The sequence below is a fragment of the Barbus barbus genome, assembly GCF_936440315.1.
Source record: "Barbus barbus genome assembly, chromosome: 43".
In the NCBI taxonomy this organism is placed as follows: domain Eukaryota; kingdom Metazoa; phylum Chordata; class Actinopteri; order Cypriniformes; family Cyprinidae; genus Barbus; species Barbus barbus.
Window position 1 is genome coordinate 25,523,853 of NC_136721.1, and position 20,628 is coordinate 25,544,480.

Consider the following 20,628-nt stretch of genomic DNA (forward strand, 5'->3'; position numbering starts at 1 on the left):
CGCGAGTGCCTTATGCTCACGGCAATACATCTAATATGACGAGCCATTTGTGCCGTCATCACCACGGTGCTGAAAGCGCTCAAGCACAGGTGAGACCGAAACAGCAGACGTTGCCTTCTGTGTTTAAACAGGCACTCGGTTCTAATTCGGACAGACACAAAACGATAACTGAAGCGGTGGGGGTTTTCATCGCTAAAGACATGCAACCCTATTCCGTTGTTGATGACGAGGGATTTCAGCATTTCATAAAGACGCTCGAGCCGCGTTATGAAATCCCTTCGCATACCCACTTCAGCAACAAGGTAATTCCTGCCCTATATGAGGAAACACGGAGCAGAATTGAGAACGAACTTGCAAATGCACCATACATTGGTCTAACAACTGATAGTTGGTCCTCCAGGGCAAATGAAAGTTACCTAACAGTAACAGCACATTATATTTTGGATTGGAAAATGAAAAGCTCTGTCCTTCAAACATGCCCTCTTTTTGAAAGCCACACAAGTAGCCATTTGGCCGATGCACTAATGAGTGCAGTGACAGACTGGAAGTTGGAGAGACCTAACATCACTATTCCAGTCACCACAGATAATGCACAAAACATGGTAAATGCCATAAAATGCCATTTCTCGTTTGGCTCTCATCGAAGGCGGTCGCATTTTTCTTCCCTCCCTGCCCTTATCACCCCTGCTTGCTCTCTCCTGTCTTGTCCTTGTCTGACACTGAAGAGACTTTCTCCGCAATATTCTACAAAACCGAAATTATGGATCTGATCAACTGGTCTCTTAATGCAATTGACACCATCTTGGGATCGGGAGAACCCAAGTGTCCTGCTGGGACTTTCGCAGCTGGCTACACGATGGACGCATGGGAGAGGTGGTGGGTCGTGTGTCTGGCGGCTCTTTCCGTGGAGGACATTGAAGATCTACCTATTCGGAACCATGATAACTGGGTTTCTGCTGTTTGGATTAGGTGTTACCCTGTTATCTGAGAATTCAGGAGACGGGAAAAGCTGTCCAAAACCTCACAAGGCTGCCCGTCATGATTGAAGCAGTTGGCAGCGGTCAACTCTGAAACAGAGACTATTAACCGCAATATGGATTCGATCACGATAAGCTCTCGGCTTTGGAAAGTAAAATTGATGGACAAGGAGATCAGAATGGACAATGAGAATAAGCTGTGAAATTAAAAGGCAGCTTTTCGCCCAAAGACCAAACAATCTTATCTCTTTCGGCTTCCCAAAACAACAGACAGCTTGGCAAGGTTGTTCTGGAATCTAACTCCCCGGATGAATACTGCAGAGAGACGCTCTTTCTTCCCTCCCCCCTCAACAAACACCTTGTGATTGTCGAGCGTTTGGGTTCCGGCCAAGGTCGTTTCCATGGCAATACAATCTGCGGACTGAGACAACTTGTCTGGAGTGCCAGCGTGGCGGATCTCTAGGCACACGAACTTACACATACACACGAACTTACACATACACACACTCATACACCTCCCTACCCCCATCCCACGCCTTCGTCGCTTCATCCTGTCAGGTGTTAACGGGTCCGTGGGTTGGCGCTGCAATGGCTGCTGGCCGGATGGCTGTTTCGTCTGAACTAGGATTACTATGCAAGTTATGTTTCTGTGTTGACTGTGCTCTATGCTGAGGTTTTTTGTCTGTTCTCTCACTGCACCCTCTTCCAAGGACGTAGTGGGAAGACACTTTTTTTCTCCTCTCTTTCCACATGTTATGCTGTATCTCTTCTTCTCTATTGCATTTCGTTGCCTTGTACCTACATGTGCAATGACAATAAATTGAATCCAATCCAATCCAATCCAATCCAATCCGAAAGAAGCAACTGGATTAGGGCCACAAATTGGATGTTTTGCTCACATTCTGAACCTTGCAGCCAAGAAGGCAGTAGCAATTCAACAGAATATGATATATTGACCCAGTGTTCTTGGTCTGAGCTATATTATGTTTGTTTTGAAATGCACTTTATGTTGGTACTCTAAAGTAGGCTTCTTTTGAGTTAAAATGTTGGTTTTAGCAGGGATTAAAAACTGCTTGGAATTTTATTTTTGTAAAGAAGCCTGCTGTGATCAAGGGTTTAAGTATATGTAACCCAATAAATATTTTTTTTTCTTCGAATTTGTCAGTAGCATTTTTTTCCCTAAACACACCGAAACCGTGACCCTAAAACCGTGATACGTACCGAACCGTGACTAATCTGAACCGTTGCACCCCTAGTGTCTATAGGTGTATGCATGCGTTAAGTTTATATGTATATGCAAGTTATTCCCAAGTGTATATGCATTCATTACTAACATAATATGTATTGGTATGGATTTCATATTAGTGTGCACATGTATTTCATATATGTATTTTGAACATCCAATAGTATACATGTATATATGAATAATTTATTGGTGTATATGCACGTGTTTTATGTATGTATTGATTAGCGAAGTTTGATTTAAATCCTACGTGGCGCCTTAAGACTGTACTTTTTAAATGTATCTGTAAGCAATAATCTTACTGCTGGACTTTGGGCTGTTATGGCAATAACAATGGTGTGATTTTTTTTTGCCTTTGTGTTCTGTCTCGATGATGTTGTACATACTTTACATTTTAGTGTTATTATTTAGATGAAGGAAACTTTAGTTTTGTTTCCAGCAGATTAATAGTGATGCTGCTCTCATCTATGTAAACCTTTAGCTGCTCTGTTAATGGTGTCCTGGAGTTATGTTTCCATTTACAGTGGAGAGAGACAGGAGGAGTAGCCTATGTGTATATAATGTGACCTTTCAATGTGCAAATTTGCCTGACTCACTTTTGACTTTAAGCCCCAGGCACCATCCTTGGTTATAGTGACTCCATCCATCATTTCATTGGGCACAGCACTAAACACATGTCACAGTCAGATTGGCTGATGATTTTAGAAGACGCCCAAAGAGTATAAAGAGTATCTCTATTCTTTACTAGCCTAATTGTGAACGTCGATATTGAAATGGAGAACCTTGTGAGGGACATGTATGACGGAGTGAATCGTGAAGAAACGACTGAAGCTCAGCGCAAAAAGTTTCGCAATGAAAAGCTAAGTGCAAATCCCAATGTTCTATTTAGAATATATCAAAAAGGTAATCTGCATATACTGCAGTTTAGTTCTATTTACTTCGACGAGTGGGTGGAGTGCTTGAAATCATACCGGCTAACCTTTCAGCATCTTCTTACACGTAATGTGTTCAGTCTCTGTGGGCCGTCAAGCGAATTGGAGAAGTTTTGCAACGAATACTATGAAAACTTTAATTACATAAAGCCCGAAAAGCTGGAAAAAAAATCAACTTCTGCCCTGAGCAATAGAGCAAGGCCGGTACAGCGACACGACGAATACGCAGATCAGTTCGGAGATGCTTGATGTCACTCTATTCAAAGTAAACGACACCAACGCTCCGTGGGAATGACACGACCTCCATCGTTAGGACTCGACGACGCTCCTTCGAAAAAATTTGAAAACTAATATATTGTATTTCTCTTGTCCAAATAAATCTAAAATAAATAATGATATGGTCTCCGTCTCAGTTATTAAGTTATTATTAGAGGTCAACCAATACTGATAACCAGGTTTTACTGATAACCGTAACTACGTTGGACTGCGCCAGCTGGCTGATAACCGATTAGTTCGTTTTTAAAATATAGTGATAGTGAATGAAAACAAAAATGGCATTGTAGGTAAAATAGTGCTGAACTTACAAGTTTTTTTTTTTTAAAGTAATGAAAATGACAATGTACTGTGATTTTAAAATAAATATATACATATTAGCCTAATCTATTAATTTTACCTATAATATATTAATTACCTTCATTCGTGATTGTTCTTAGTGCATTAACTAACAGATACAACAATAAAATGTAAAAATGTATCGGTAAATGCTGAAATTAACAAGGAACAAAATGCATGTATTAATGTTTATATCTTATTGTAAAGTTTTATCATGTCATATAATGTTTTTTTGTTTGTTTGTTTTTTGGCGAGTGTTACATCTGCTAGTTACAGGCCAGCAGCAAGCTGTTAGTTTTGTTTCACAGCAGACCAGGGAGGCATTTATGGAGCCGTGCTGAAGTCCTCCAGGACTGAGATGGGTTTCATCAAACCAGGTAAAATAAACCGAGTTTTGAGTTAAATGATGATGTATTAACAATGAATAATAAAGCATTAACAATAACAATTCAGACATGATGTTTGCGATTTCTGAATAAAAATAAAGTGAAAAACTTAACTTTAAGCTAAGAGTAAGTTAACTTGCCATACAGTGAAAAAAAAACTGTAAAAGGTTTAGCATCACATTATGTAATTCTGTTGTAAAATGCTGTAAAAAGCATGGTTTTTGGAATTAAAAACATATCATTTAAAATTAAAAGGACATTCCCAGACATATTATGAATAGACTGTGTTTAAATTTGTTTCTTGTTATTTGTGTTATCTCATATATTTGAGTATTTTGTGTTATTTTCTGTTGTTCAGTTAGTGTTGTGTGTTGCCCTCATGAAGTTTTGACCCTGTGCCCTTTCTACAGTATATACCAAAATTGGGTGTGTTTTATGGACAGGCAACCTGCGATAAACTTATGATGATCCATCATGTGACTTTCTGTTTAACCACCTGTGTTATGGTGAGTATCAAGCATGCATGTTATCTCAAATTTAGATTTTAATAATCACGAAGGAGGTTCCTCCTGAAGAACCCGTGTTTGGTTTGAAATCCAAGATGTGAAAAGTAAAACCGAAAAAAAACAAAAAAAACATATTGAACAATCCTGTCTTTATCCAGGTTGAATTTTGAAGATGACATCACAAGAACAATTGATGGTGTGGAGCTGTTAACCTTCATCAGTTGGCTACTTCACATCACATGAGTCCCGATATCCATAAAACAGCATCCTATTGTTTGAGCCAGAGGAGGATGGGCACCCTCAGTTGAGTCTGGTTCCTCTCAAGGTTTTCCCTCCACCGCCTAAACCTCTTTTGGAGGGTTTTTTCCTTGCCACTGTCGCCTTTGGCTTGCTCACTGAGGGCTTCGAGGCACAATTTACTGTTTAGCTGTTTACTGTTTTGAAATAAAAGGTCTATAAAACTTAATTTGACCTTCATGATGTAGGAGACTTTCTTATTCAAACTGGGAAAATATCTTCATTTCAAGAATTTTCCATAACTGTGTTCAAGGAAGCAAAGGTTTTGCTGTTTTTATTTATTTTATATTTAAAATTTATTGTATTTTTACTTACATGTTCCATTACTGTTAAACTAAATTTGTGATGCATTTTCATGCACTTATTTTAACGATAAAAGATTGTAAAACTGCTCCAAACCAAGAATTGTTTAAAAGTATGTTTCCTTACTGTAATAGATCTAACCTTACATTTAATGCAATTTTATATTAAAATACTGTTATATTTACAGTTTTGGAAGTAAAAAAGAACAGGTAATATTTCTTAGTAGTTTTGTGTGTTACCATGATTGTGTTTTGTATTTGTGTAAACATGTCTTTGTATAGATCAACTATACATGTTTTAATTTATTCAGACATTGTTTTATTTTGTTTAAATTGTTTTATTAGTCTTGTTATATTTATTTATTGTATTAAATTATTTAATATTGCATCGTATTTATGGATTTATTTATCTAACACCTTTATTTAAAAAAAATCAATTAAAGGAAATCAATGATAATGATATAATTTATTTAAAAAATTCAAAGTCAACACTGCTTTTCTTTAAATCAGTGTAACAATGAGTAGACAGAGAGCAAGCAAAAGGAAGGCAGGCAGATGTCAGTGGCTCTTGAAAGTGGTTTTAATAAATTAAAAGAGCAAAATAAGCAACCAGAAAACAGGTAACTCTAATTAAACAAAAACACAACATACAGACATAACTAGAATCAAGGGAACTTTGAGGGAAAACCAAGGAATAGGCATCCAAAACAGGATATGACACCATCATCTGACAAAGAACACCACAGGGGTATTTTATACAAGGCTTATGGAAAAAATAAATAAAGATAAATATTAGAAACACCTGGAATGATAAAAGGCTAATCAACAATAAAACTGCAAAGGGCACTACAAAACACAGCACAGGAAACAGGAAGTACAACAAAAGTCCCAACACAACACAGGCAACATGTAACAATCAGAATTTAATTTGCAAGGTAAAAGAGTACCTTTCCATTTATTTGAAAGGGAAATCATTCACATTTTGCTGATGAAGGCTTCCTTTATGTAACTACGTAATTCAACTTTAACTACTTCACACAAAGTGCAGTTACAGGATCATTTATGCATCACTATAACAGCCATTTTGTGACCCAGAGCTGAAGAAGATGTAAATGTTTGATGAAACACACCTGATTCACATCAGCAGCTCATCAATGACTTTAACAGAAACACAAGAGATCAAGACTTTACTCTAGACATCTACTGTTTAACACAACACAGTCCATTACAGCAGAACATCATCAAAGATTGTTTCTAGAAATTTGTAATTGACATTTAGAATTCACACAAAAATCTGCATTATTATTATATGAGCTGGTAACATTCACTGAATTAACCTGAAAGAATGTCATTTGAATTAAATAGAATTTAAGTCATTATAAATCATGTATGATCATATGTTTTATTTATCATAATGCATAGAATATTAACTGCAGTTATCATCTTTGTCCACTAGATGGAGGAACTAGATTTTCAATCTCAAAGGTGTTTAGTTTCAGGTTAAAGTCAGTGAAGAGAATCAGAGATCTGCAGCTGGATGAGGATCATGATGACACACACGGAGCATAAAGAGACTCATCACATACATCATGAGTGGGAATAAAATACATGAGGCATTACACGATCATCCAAATCACTGATCATGTTTACATAAACATGATGTCATGGTTTAGTCATGTGAAAAAATTAGGACACCCTATTGAATTCCATGGTTTTCTGTATCAGGACATAAATTATCTGGTCCTTGGCAGGTCTTAAAATTTGGAAAATAAAACCTCAGATGAACAACAACACAGAACACAGGCACTCATCCAAAGTGGCTTACAAATGAGGACAATGGAAGCAATCAAAATCAACAAAAGAGCAATGATATGCAAGTGCATTATATATATATATATATATATATATATATATATATATATATATATATATATATATATTCTCACACACACACACACACTTCTTTATAATTATTTTACATGCCCAAAAAGAGGGTGTGCCTTCTGTCTCTTGTGTTCATGACTCACTCTGTCAGGATCTGTGAGGAAGAACCCAAAAGCAGAATGGCAAATTACAGAGGTTTATTAACACAGACTGGACGAGAGTGAGCTGTGAAACAGATTTCAACAACAGGGGATACGGGAAACAATGAAGGAACAGCAGAGAGCGATCGCTGGAACCAGCTTTAGATAAGAACCAGTCAGACAACTGCAGAAGAAGTGGCAGGGCCAGGCAGGATATGTGTATTTTTGCTCTAAACATCTTTTGGATTTTTGTAACAGGCGTAATTCCACAATTTTTATGTTTTATTGATGCTTCTAAAGCAGGGCTGTCCAAACTCGGTCCTGGAGGGCCGGTGTCCTGCAAAGTTTAGCTCCAACCCTAATTAAACAGACCTGAAGCAGCTAATCAAGCTCTTACTAGGCATACTAGAAACTTCCATACAGGTGCTGAGGCAAATTGGAGCTAAACTCTGCAGGACACCGGCCCTCCAGGACCGAGTTTGGACAGCCCTGTTCTAAAAAAATTATTTTTTAAGTTATACAATAGAAGAGTTCCTAAATTAGTAGTGAGAATCTTGTCTTTTTGTTATGCTCATCAATTAATGTATGTAAAATGGGGCAATTGTGTGTCTGCTCCTTTCAGTGTATGTTACGGAGTCAGACAGGGAAGCATTTTGTCTCCCTTTTTATTTAATGTTTATATGGATGATTTATCACAGCAGTTAAATGGTTGTAGAGGTTGTATGGTTGGTCATACTATTGTAAACCATTTTATGCAGATGATTTGGTGATCTTTTGTTCAGATACCCTAGTGAAAAAAAAGTATACTTTATTGTATTTGTAATATATTCCCTGTTTTAATAGTACCTTGCAAGTATACTAACAAACAATTTACTACTTTTAAATATACAAAAAGTATATTAGTAGCATACTTTTGACTATTTTCACAATACAACTCTTAACACACTTTAAAATAATTATAATTTAGTATATTTTCTAAAAAATATATAGTTTACAAAAATATGCTTGAAATTTCTGTAAATTTTTAATAAGTATATTTATTTGCATTTTACTTAAATATATTTTATGAATATTTTTTAATTGTGTGCTGAAAATGATCTTTGTAACAATGCATTGGAAGTATACTTTCAAAGTACATTATTAAATAACCTGAAGTTGTAGTATGTACATTTTTGAGTAATTTTAAGTTTACTTCTTCATTCTTGGAATTTACTTAATTAGGCCTACTTGGACATATGTTGCTTTCAGAAAGTAATAAAACTAATAAATAATGCGAATAAATGAAGTGAATGTATTATAAAGTGTACAGTCAAGTAAACACTGTCTATATTGCAAGGCCAAAACGTTCACTCACAAAGCATTTATAAAGGTTGTTTTGCTAAAGTTATATACTATTTAAGACTGATATTTTCTCCTCACGTTTTTTAATTTGAAACTCATACTTGCATATGTTTTTGAAATCAATATTTTCAGAGCAAAGGTGGCGTGGAGTGCTGGGATGTCAAAGTCAACAAGACGGCTGTAATACCACGGGCCTAAAGTGAAGTAAGTAGAGTTCACATTGATTTAATTGATGGTTTTAGTGTTTGCGAGATGTACACCATCATTTTCTGAAAGTTTTTTTTAAGTAGATTTCTTCATTTTTGGATGAATTGCTATTTTTGTAAATGTAGCAGCACAAATGGTTCTTCTGAAGCAGAACAATATTTTAGACTGAGATTTAAATCATTGATCAGCTCATGCAGACACAGCCCAGACAAATAGTGCTTCTTCACACCACATGAAGCACATCATGATATCCACGGATCAAGGATGTTAGATGTTTGATGTAATGTAGTGTGCCACTATTTCTGATTCAGACTGTATTAGCAGAATTAAAAACATTAAATTTCAGTTTGTCTTTGATTCAGAGTCATTATGCTTCACAAGAATAGAGTTGGGTCTTGAAAGCTCTATAGGCTTTTTTAATATCTTAATATGGATTAATAAGGTCTTGTGTGTTATATTTCTACTTGCACTTATCTTAAAGTTGCTTTGGGTTTGTATAAAGGTGTGTTGATTTATTATTTATATTTATTTGGTTGTTTTATTAATGAAAAACCCAGTTCAATTCAAGCTCAAGAACATTCAGCTGATACACCCCTGAAAGTTTTTCCCAATTAAATCCAGTTGACCGACAGCTCTGGAAGACATGCTGTGAAAATTACTACACGTTTTTGAAAAGTACTACAAGGTTTTAAATGATCACACGCACTACTGAATAAACACTACTCTGATCCTTCACAACTTTATTTTCAATTATGAACATTTAAATGTATTTCCACACAAGGTTTAATTTTATGATTTGTGACATATACTAACACTTTTTTTTAATGCATTTAGAGAAAAGAGCCTGACCAGGTGCAGAAGACAGCAGTCCCCGTCATTGCTGATGAGGAGGAAGAGGAAATGTCACGAGGAACCCACTGGATGTTTTGATCGTCTTTGAAGAAAAAGAGATGATGTCAACCAAGTCTAGTGTCAGTGCACTGCTCCTGTTTTTGCACTTTATAGCACACTAACTTCTCAAAGCAGCTTTACAGAACAGGCATGTGTCTACATTACCATTTAGCCTGATCTGTTCTATAAATACAATACTTTTCAACTTGAATAGTGTTGTATCTGGTGATTTATAGTGATGCTACATGGGTGCACTCACTTCTGTTGTATACTGTATGTTTGACTAATTCAGTGGAAGCAATATTGACGTGGCATACTGATACAATTCCTCACTGCTAATCATGATGTTCATTTTATTAAGTAGTATGTGTTTAATACAGGATATTTACAGTCTGATGTAATAAAAAGATGCCCTCTGACCTTACCTCTTTTACTTTAACGGATGCTGTTCTTGTGGAGTGTCACTATATCTGATGTGTGAGCGGTCATCAGGCGCAAATGTAACAGAGCAATTCTTTATAAAATTCAAAAAATGTTTTGGTCATGTATAATTTAAAATTGTTTTTGTTTTATTGTATTTATTTTACATGTTTGAAATTTTATTTTTTTATGTTTCTTTCGGCGTTCTTTTTATTTAAAAACATAGTTGGTGCATTTTATGTTTTACAATGCTAACACCGTTATTTGAGTTAATAATCTGTCTCTGTCATTGAATTCATGTATTTATTGTTATGACCTTAAAAAGTGGATTCAGCATTGGGGAGAAAATTTATATTTTTACTCAAAAATAATACATTTATAGTATATTGCTTGTGTGTTTCAGAAACACACTCATAATTAATTAACACAGTTAAAACGTATTCAAAAAATATAAAATATATAAAAATATATTTAAGTAAAATGCAAATAATGTACTTATAAAAACAAAAATAACAGAAATTTAAATTCAAGTATATTTTTGTAAAATATATATTTTTAGAAAATATACTAAATTACAATTATTTTAAAGTGTGTTAAAAGTTGTATTGTGAAAATAATCAAAAGTGTGCTGCCAATGTACATTTTTGGTTAGTATATTTGAAATGTACTATTAAAACAGGGAATATTTTACAAATACAATAAAGTATACCTTTTTTCACCAGGGTTGATTGATTCAGTTCAGTTCATTCCAGTAACTGTAAAGTTCATCACTGATGAAATGGGTTGAATTCATCATTAAAACAGCTCTCGTCCCTAGTTGAAATAAACTGGAGAGATGCGAGCTACATGGGAGCTAGTAAACAATTTGTTCTCCAATACACCAAAGTCTCGGTCTCCATAACGAACTACACACATCGTCCACAGATGGGAGTCATCTGCTGTGCTTCCATGTCAATTGTGAGAAACCTCCGCCTAACCCCATCTGTAAAGGTTTAACTATAAACTAAATAAAATCTCTTAACTAAATCTTAGAAAATAAATGAATAACCACATTCTCAACCGCTCCAAAGCTCTGAATTCCTCCCACTGAGAGAGAGAGGAGGCAGGCAGATGACGCATGAGGGATATTCGGGTGGCACTTCCAGCTCATGATTATATCGTAAATAGGACCACTGACAGAGAAACAGTCGCTATTTCTGGTGGCAAAAAAAGAGGACGAGATGCTATCTAATGAATCGAGAGAGAAAAAGATGCTGAAAGAAGTCAAATGGAGCAGCATTAATAGCGGCAAACCAAACTGTGAGTATTTCTGATAAAACGCTGTTACGTGTGTTTCATCTTCTCTGGGGTCTGTTCTTCCAACGTGGATTATTCAGATTTTATTGTTGATGATTTGATATGATCCAGTATCGTTCAGTTATTCGAAGCTGTTGTCAACAGGTCCGTGAGCTAAACCTGCTCGGGAGCAGCTTATTTCACATAAACATAATTAGATTGTAATTTATCATTTTACATGAAGGTGATAGCCTCCTGAAAGTCTGTCCCAGCCACTACAAGAGTATCCTATTGAACCAGGAAAAATAGATGATAATAATAATAAATAATAATTTAAAAAATATTTTGAAAATAATGTTGCATAATCTATAATATACTATTTTACTCACTGAGAGATTTATTCGGTAAGGAATAATATCATAACTTTAATATTTGTCTGAGGCATGCATTAATTTGAACGGTGAGCTTTGATGGGAGCAGACTCACTTCTCAAATCTCAAAATATGTTTATGATGCACAATTAATTTAAACACAGTCAGTTATGTCTTAAGATGAATCATATGGATTAATAAACTTTATGCTGTCCCGTAGCCTACAAATCCGCTTCAAAATTAGATTAATTGCTGATTACAATAGGAATATGCAAATCTCCTGAACAAATTCTAGAAATTGTGAAAAACAATTGGGATGTCATTAAAGATGTCATTACGTTGTTGTCTTGCTGCCAACCAATCACTGCACTGCTGATCATCAAGTCTGCTTTATTGTCAATTCTTCCACATGTACAGTACATACATACAGAGAATTGAAATTGCGTTACTCTCAGACCCTTGGTGCATACAGTTAACATTAAACACGTTCAGATACAGATAATACAGTTTAAACATATGTACATACAGCTATACAGATATACAAATGAGGACATTGTAAAAAAATAAATAAAGAGATAGATAAAGTGGCATAAGGCACATGGCAGATAAGAGTGCAAACCAGTTAAATAAAAACATTCGCTCATGTTGTCATGTTATCATGGTGTCCATATCAATATTTCTGCCCTTTCCAGTGAACATGACATCAACAGAGTGATCTCACACTACTTAATCATAATTAAAAGATCTGAGATCTATCAAATCATCTCAGATTAATTAAGCTATTAATGAAGAAGAGACCCTTGGGGTCTGAATGTGTTTATCAAATTAATTAGTCATTTTATCTTCTAAAGTGTAGATGAAGATAATCAGACGCTTGTGTTTTCATTTCTAGTTTCTCATGATCCAGACACACCTGAAGAGATTCATGCTGATGATTCAGATGGAGCCAGAGACGAGGTGAGATATTACACATCATACACAGAGAAATATATTCAAACTATATAGAAAAGTGTTTGTGTTATAGTTCTGAGAGTGATTTCTCTCTCTTTAGAAAGCTGTAGTTCCTTTTGTCCAACCAGCAGATTTTCATCAAATTCAGTCCCCGATTAAACAATCATGTCTTAGTTATTTATATGCACAGGCAGTAGAAGAATGTGTTTATTTATATATATATAGGCTAGTGTATGTTTTCATATAAATGAAGCTTTACAGTATGTTACTGAACTGTATGAAACTATATACATTTAAGACACTGACAGTAATTATTTATTATTAGAACACAATGTTATTTAAAAAACAGATTTTTTTTTTTACAATCAATTTCACTGATAATAGTATATAAATGGAGTAATGCTGGCTGACACTTCTTGTAAAAAGAAATCTGAATAATATTTGTGTTTACGTAAACTTCTTGTGTTTAGTTTGATGCTGTAGGCCACTTTCTATTTTATGACAAAGGTTTAGTGAAGAAAATGTGTTCTGTTCATAATTTTAGGCCCAAATGATCACAGACTTTTTTTTACTTCCTCAGGCCTGACTGATATAAGTGATGACATTACTAAGAAAACCAGTGTAGAATCTCTTCCATCAGCATTTAATCTGCATCCTGCTAAACAAAAAAAACTTCCTCTATGCTTTTACTTTTCTAAAACTTTGTATTGCTAGCACTTCTGATGTAAGACATACTTCATTTGCACGTCTCTTTGGATATAAAGTGTCTGCTAAATTAATAAATGTAAACTGTACTGTCCACGACTGGTTATGAAATAAAGTCTTGTCTGAAAATATGAGGTAGTGAAGATGTTTAAATCTCATGGCAGAACTGATGGAAAATATGCAAATAAATCATCCGGACATTAATGCTTCATTAGTTTACATGCACTGGAAAAACTGACCACAGATTTGTGAGCTCTGAATGTAAACACAATGTAACCAGATAGATGTGAATCAGATCCAGAGATAGACGTGACTGAGTGTGTTAAACAGGGAAGATCAGCAGTATTACAGCTCAGAAAATCACATCATATCATACTTTAGAAGAGGTTGATCTCACAGTCCTTTAAATAAAAACTACAATGTTAGAGTTCACATCTATTCTAAACATTGCATAGTAATCAGAATAATATTTTCAATCTAACATTTTGAAACGTTGGGGAAAATGAAATGAAACTATTGTATATGAAACTAATCAAGCCAGTAGGAGGCAGACATTCCTAATAAGTGAGTCATTACAGAAATAATTTCACTTTCACTTTAAAGGTCAATGCATATTTAATAAACTCTACATGTTTCCCACAAATCCCGCGGTCAGCTGCTCCAGCACAAAAACTCTGCTTTAAATGCACAGAAATCAAGAATCAGAAAAGCGCTGGAACAGCTTCGTTTGAAATTACAATCATTAAAATAAACGAAACTTTAAGATTTAAAATCATTTGTTATTCATTTCAGTAACTGAAAGGTTTTCAGCTCACTGAGAGCCTTTGAATTTTCTTTTACAATATTTTCCTGTCTCTTATTAAATAGATATTTAATCGTCTTTAAGATGTATAAGGTTTATGTAAATGCACTTTGTGTTTACTGGAGCTAACGTTACTGTCTAGCATCTACATCTTCAGCAAATCAACAGTTTACTATACAGTAGCTCAAGAAATGCGATTTTAACACATGTAACTGTTTTTGATCACCCGCGTCGCTGATCTCCGTCACGTGATGATGACCTATCCTCTCGCGGTGGCTTCTGGGATAGAAAAGTGTGCATCGGATGAACACTCGAGAATCTGGGCTGAAGCAGTAGGACATCCGGGAACTTCTCGACTACTCGTCTATGAATACTGAGGTTTCGGAAATACTTATTCGCTCACCTACTGTTTTTCCCCTACTATACTATACAGTAGAGATGTAGGCGGTGTTGGATGCAGCCGATGTGTTGGAAAAGCTGAGAGAGAGAAACTATGTAGGCGCAGGCGGGTCTCGGAAGAAATGACACATGGGGAAAAAACCTGATGGGTATTTCCATAAACAGCACGTCACTGCCAGCTAATAGCATGATTATATTAAACATCACTGGCAGAGAACATTCACTAACGTTAGAGGGTTCAGTGTGGGAATATTTCTGAGAGAAAGAAAGAAAAATGGCAAAAAGAGAGGAGATACAATCTGATAATTCAAGAGAGACACCGCTGCGGAGAGAAGTCAGATGGAGCAGCATTAATAGCGGAAGACCAAACTGTGAGTATTTCTGATCAAACTTTCATCTTGTCTGGTGTCTGAACTATCATTTCATCTGCTTTATAAACTGAATATGAAGATCATCAGACGCTTGTGTTTGTGATTTCTAGTTTCTCATGATACAGATGGACTAACAGACAAGGTAAGATATTATGTATAATATACAGAGAATAAAAGTCAAACTGTAGAAATTATGCATTATAGCATCAACAGCTGTGTTATAAATACTGAGTGTTTTCTCTCTTTAGAAAGCGTTGTTCCTTTTGTCTAACCAGCAGAATATTTATCAAATTCAGACTCTTATTGAGCTGCGTATGTCTTTTATTATTAGTTTACTAGTTAAGATATGCACTGGTAGATGAATCTGTTATACTTTATGCTTTTTCATATAGTGCATATTATTTAAATTGTTTGCTGTTTGTCACACTATATTCATTTTATTTAAAGTAATTATTTATTATTACTACACAATGTAATTTAAATTTATGTATATATATACTACCAGTCAAAAGTTTTTGAACAGTAAGATTTTTAATGTTTTTAAAGAAGTCTCTTTTGCTCACCAAGCCTGTATTTATTTGATACAAAGTACAGCAAAAACATAGTAAATATTTTTACTGTTTAAAATAACTTTTCTATTTGAATATAATTTATTCCTGTGATATAAAGCTGTATTTTCAGCATCATTACTCCAGTCTTCAGTGTCACATGATCTTCAGAAATCATAATAATATACTGATTTATGACATTTAATATTTTTATTATGCTGAAAACAGCAGTGTATATTTTTCTCAGGTTTCTTTGATGACTAGAAAGTTCAGAAGAACAGCATTTATCTGAAATATAATTGTTTTGTAACTTTAAAACTTTGTTTTTATCATCACTTTTGATCAATTTAAAGCATCCTTGCTAAATAAAATTATTAATTTCTATAATTTTGCATCAAATGAATGCAGGCTTGGAGAGCAGAAGAGACTTCTTTAAAATATATATAAAAAATTACTGTCCATAAACTTTTATAGTGTAATTATATAATTTTAAATGATACAATAAGTAAGTATTATTTACCGTTTGTGTTTAGTTTGATGTTGTCTCTTTCTATAACCTATAATAAGTTCAGTGGGGGAAAGAAGTGTTTTGTTCATAATTTAACGAGCATACAATCACAATCTTTCACTTCTGCAGGGATCTAATGTTTCTGGACGAGATCAGACATGAGCTCCTCAAAAATAACAAGCTGCTGTTGAACCTCTTTTATTGTAGATCACTTCTAGATTTGGTTTTTTACTTTGTATTATATAAAAACTCTTAAAATAACTGGTACTATACATACTGTATGCATGCATAATACAATAATCTGCTGTATTTCTCATGTATTGTTTCACATGTGCAAGCACAAAGCAAATTGTTAATCCAGAGCTTTTTTTTCACGGTTGAAATGACCTCTCACAGACATTAACTTTGTACAGTTACAGTAATGAAATAGAAAAAAAGCCATTTGATTTGACTTCTGCACAGCTTTTCTAAAGAGTTGAATTTACTGAAGATGTCCTAACATCAGACTTAAAAAAAAAAGGGTTTATCAGAATTAAGTAATTACAAGAGAGGTTTTATTGGTGCTATAAACTAATATCATTCTGTTATGGAATGATCAGATCATGAGACGTTCAGATCCATCTGCAGGCTTTTATTAGACAGAGACGTGGTCATAGCAGGCATGGTTCAAACAACGGCAAACTGGTATATTGAGGTGCAAGATAAGAGAATAATCCAAAACGGGCTTGGTCAGTCGATGGCAACAATATCCAGTGGGTTTGACAGAAGGGGTAATCCGTAAACACGAGCAATAGTCCTGGCTGGGGCAAATAGTATACAAAACAGGGCCAGGCACACAAGATACACAGGCAAGGCAAGACTATGACTAAACTATGGCAGTAGAACTGGCTCCGTAGTAGCTATCGCTAAACAATACTCGGCAGTGAGAAAGAGGAAGTCCATGGCTTATGTAGCATGTCTGATTGAACGCAGCTGTGTGTGTGTAATCAGTGCAATGGATGATGGGAACTGTAGTCCGGGGTGAAGTGCAACAATTAGTGGTGCAAGAGTGAACGGAAGTGAATGAACAGGATTCGTGACATTCAAATATAAATATTATATCACACGATTAAAAACAGTACTGTTAGAGTACATACAGATTTAGGTCTATATCAGACTACAGAATAACAATTGCAATAAATAGAACTATTACAAATTAAATGATGTAAATGTATACATGTATTCATTATTTCAAGACAAAAGTGTTCAAATAAGATGTACATTAATATATACTTTGTGTGACATGATCCCCATTAAGCTGCAGATTTTCTCATACTGCCTTTCACCTAAACTTTTGAGTTTGAAAATATAAAGAACAGACTCATCACAACAATGCGGTTATTGCTGTTCACTGTTTGTTTGAGAACATGTCATATACTAACTGGGGGATTTTCTCTGTTCATTTCTGACATTTGGACATCATCTTGACATCATCACCACTGATAAGCTACTCCTAAATGTAATGTAAAAATGTACATTTTCAGTGAAGCTGCTTTGCAAAGATTTGTATCGTGTAAAGCGCTATACCAATAAATGTGAATTGAATTTATGTGTCTGATACTGGATCTTTTATATATGGTTGCATAATTTATAAATATATAGTATGGTTGCATAATTTATAAATTTATAAATAATCCCCTTTCATGAGGAAATAGGTTTTAGAGATGAGGAAGCATGCTGACAATGTTTTTATAAGCATGCAACTTATACATGTGATCAGTCATTACTCTGTCTTGAAAGTCACGATTTCCATAATATGCTGATTTGTTGGCATGTGTTGTTGTGTGTGTATGAGCTTGAAGTCCAATGTGAAGTTTCCACAGTCAGTGATGATTTGGGCTGCATGTCATCTGCTGGTGTTGGTCCACTGTGTTTTCTGAGGTCCACAGTCAATGCAGCATCTACCAGGAAGTTTTAGAGCACTTCATGCTTCCTTCTGCTGACAAGCTTCATGGAGATGCTCCATAAACTCTTTCAACATGGAGGATTTTTTTCTTTTCTTTCTTTCTTTCTTTCTTTCTTTTAAACCCATTTACATTTGTGGTTTACATAGTTTCTGGGTTACTATGAATTTCTGAATATTTTTGTATGAACATTGCATCAAAAATAACTAATGATACAGTAAGAAACGTATCTATTGTCTCTTTACTTATTTCTTTGGTACCACTTTACAGTAAGATTCAGTTTGTTAACGTTAGTTAACTATATTTATTAACATGAATGCACAATGAAAACTATGTCAAAAGCATGTATTAATCTTATTGTTAATGTTAATTTTAGGATTTACTAATATTTTATTAGTAAATATAGTTATCTGATTATTTAACTAACTTGAGCTATAATGTGAACTAATCATGTATTTTTATTAATTAACATGAACAAAGATGAATAAATTCTGCAGTAAATGTATTGCTCACTTAATGTTAATGCATCACATATGAGACCTTATTAAGTCTTACTGTTTCTATACATTTTTTGTCTGTATATTTATGTTTACATGCAAAAAAAAAATTTTTTTTTAAATGTATATATTGTTTTATCATCTGGAGCTACAATCCGGTTGACCAAATTCAAAGTGGCATGGTAGGTAAACTAACTTTACTCAGCATTTTTGGAAGCTGAACATGTTTATTTCCTAAAAACTGATTTGGTATCTGAAACAGTAAAAGCCCTTTTACATTTACAGCGCTCCATCTAGTGGACAATATGATGTAACACTGGTGAAAACTGATGAAAGAATGAGTCAAATAAACTGTGAGCTGACAGAAAACACAGAAAGAGAAATTATTATCAGTTACCATGAAAACTAAACCACTTCATCAACAGAATCAAATGAGAGTCAAACAAACCTCAAGCCACACATCTCCACCAGGACTAATATATATATATATATATAAGCAAATATATAAGCAAATAAAAAAAAAAAAAATATATATATATATATATATATAGTGGTTCTTTTATGTTATGTATTTTATTATGTTTAGTTCAGTGCCAACTAAATGCTCATTGCTTGTATTTCTTGTGTTTTGCTAAATGTGTTAAAATCCCAAGGTTTTTTTCCTGTGTCGCTCCACCTGTAATCTACAGGTAAGTAACATGATCCCACCAAACGGGTCTTGCCTTAAAAAAAAAAAAAAACTAGACATGGGAATCTTCCTTATATCAAGTTTCTTTCCATGAAGGAAAAAAGAAAATCACAATAAAAAAAAATAAAAAAGTACCATTTCAAATTAAAGGCACCGCAGGTTCCAGGAGGAAATTCCATCATACCTGAAAATCTGATCTGAGCGAGTCCCCCGGATAGAAATGGAAAACCTAGAACATCTCATTCATAGCATGATGCTGCCATTCAGCTGCTCTAATACCAGCAGGAAAAAGATCACAAACAAAATTTTGCAACAGCACAAGATCCAGAAAGCCCTGGGGTTACATGAGCATTCAGTGCATTTGAAATGACATTGAATGAATGAATGAGACATTTTGATATAGTGCTTTGTGTATTGGTGTACGCCCAAAGCGCTTTACAATCATACAGGGGGGGGGGGGTCTCTCCTCAACCACCACCTCAACTAACATTGTTTGTTATTTTTTCACCTTATAAACAATATCCCCAGATATTATTTACTGTTATAAGACACTTTATCCAAGCCAAAAACATATTACATAAGCCACAGATCTTGAGAAATAGATCTAGCTGTTGAACAGATTCTGGACCTGTATCTGACTGACTAGGGCATGAATATAATGTATTAATTATAAGATTATAATTATATCCAGGTGGCATGTCTGTATGTGTGGGGGTGAGTGCATGTGGATGATGGAGAAGGACAGCTTTACCTGCAAGTAATCCTGTAAGACAGAAAGACAGGAAATATTATTACATTACACGCAACTTGGCGGTTTATACATTACTGTGGGTTTTATTTTCTTTAGACTGTAAAAGCAGCCACTTTAAAGATGTTGCATAAGTAAATGATGCATGCATTCATGTAATAAGCATTAACATAGGTCATTAATAGCAAACTATATTCATATGAATTCTTTTAAACATGATTACATGCTAACAGGGCTGTTATCAGTAGTGTAATTGATCTGGTTATGACAAATTAAGATTTGATAAATCACGTGACACATCAAATTAGCATTTCCACTCATGGAAACAGATAAAAAATTTATTTAGTCACCACTTGTAGTACACTTGAACCATCTTTCATACACTAGAACACTCAAGTGTACTACAAGTGGTAACTAAATACATTTTTTTTAAAGGCAGAGATAACATGTTAAAAGCACATTTTAGTTCATATTCATGGTGTCTCCAAATAGCACAGTTGAGTACACTTAGATGATCTTAAGTTTATCTTAAGAAGTACTAAAGAATCATTTTTAGCATATTAAGTACAAAATTAGTGCGCAGAAATAGAGCACTTTAAGTAGATTATGGAAGTGTACTTGTTTTTCACCTGGGTTGAAGAAGGTCCGCACACTCTCAAACAAGGCCTTGTTTTTATTCAGTAA

At 34.5% G+C, this 20,628-nt stretch overlaps 1 long non-coding RNA gene across 1 annotated transcript; it reads left to right on the forward strand.

Annotated features, from left to right (window-relative positions):
- Positions 1–14,524: 14,524 nt before the first annotated feature.
- On the forward strand, positions 14,525–18,532 carry LOC306862875. Its single transcript, XR_013783614.1, has 3 exons — positions 14,525–15,012; positions 15,123–15,154; positions 16,198–18,532. It is a non-coding gene; the product is annotated as an uncharacterized lncRNA (long non-coding RNA).
- Positions 18,533–20,628: the final 2,096 nt, after the last annotated feature.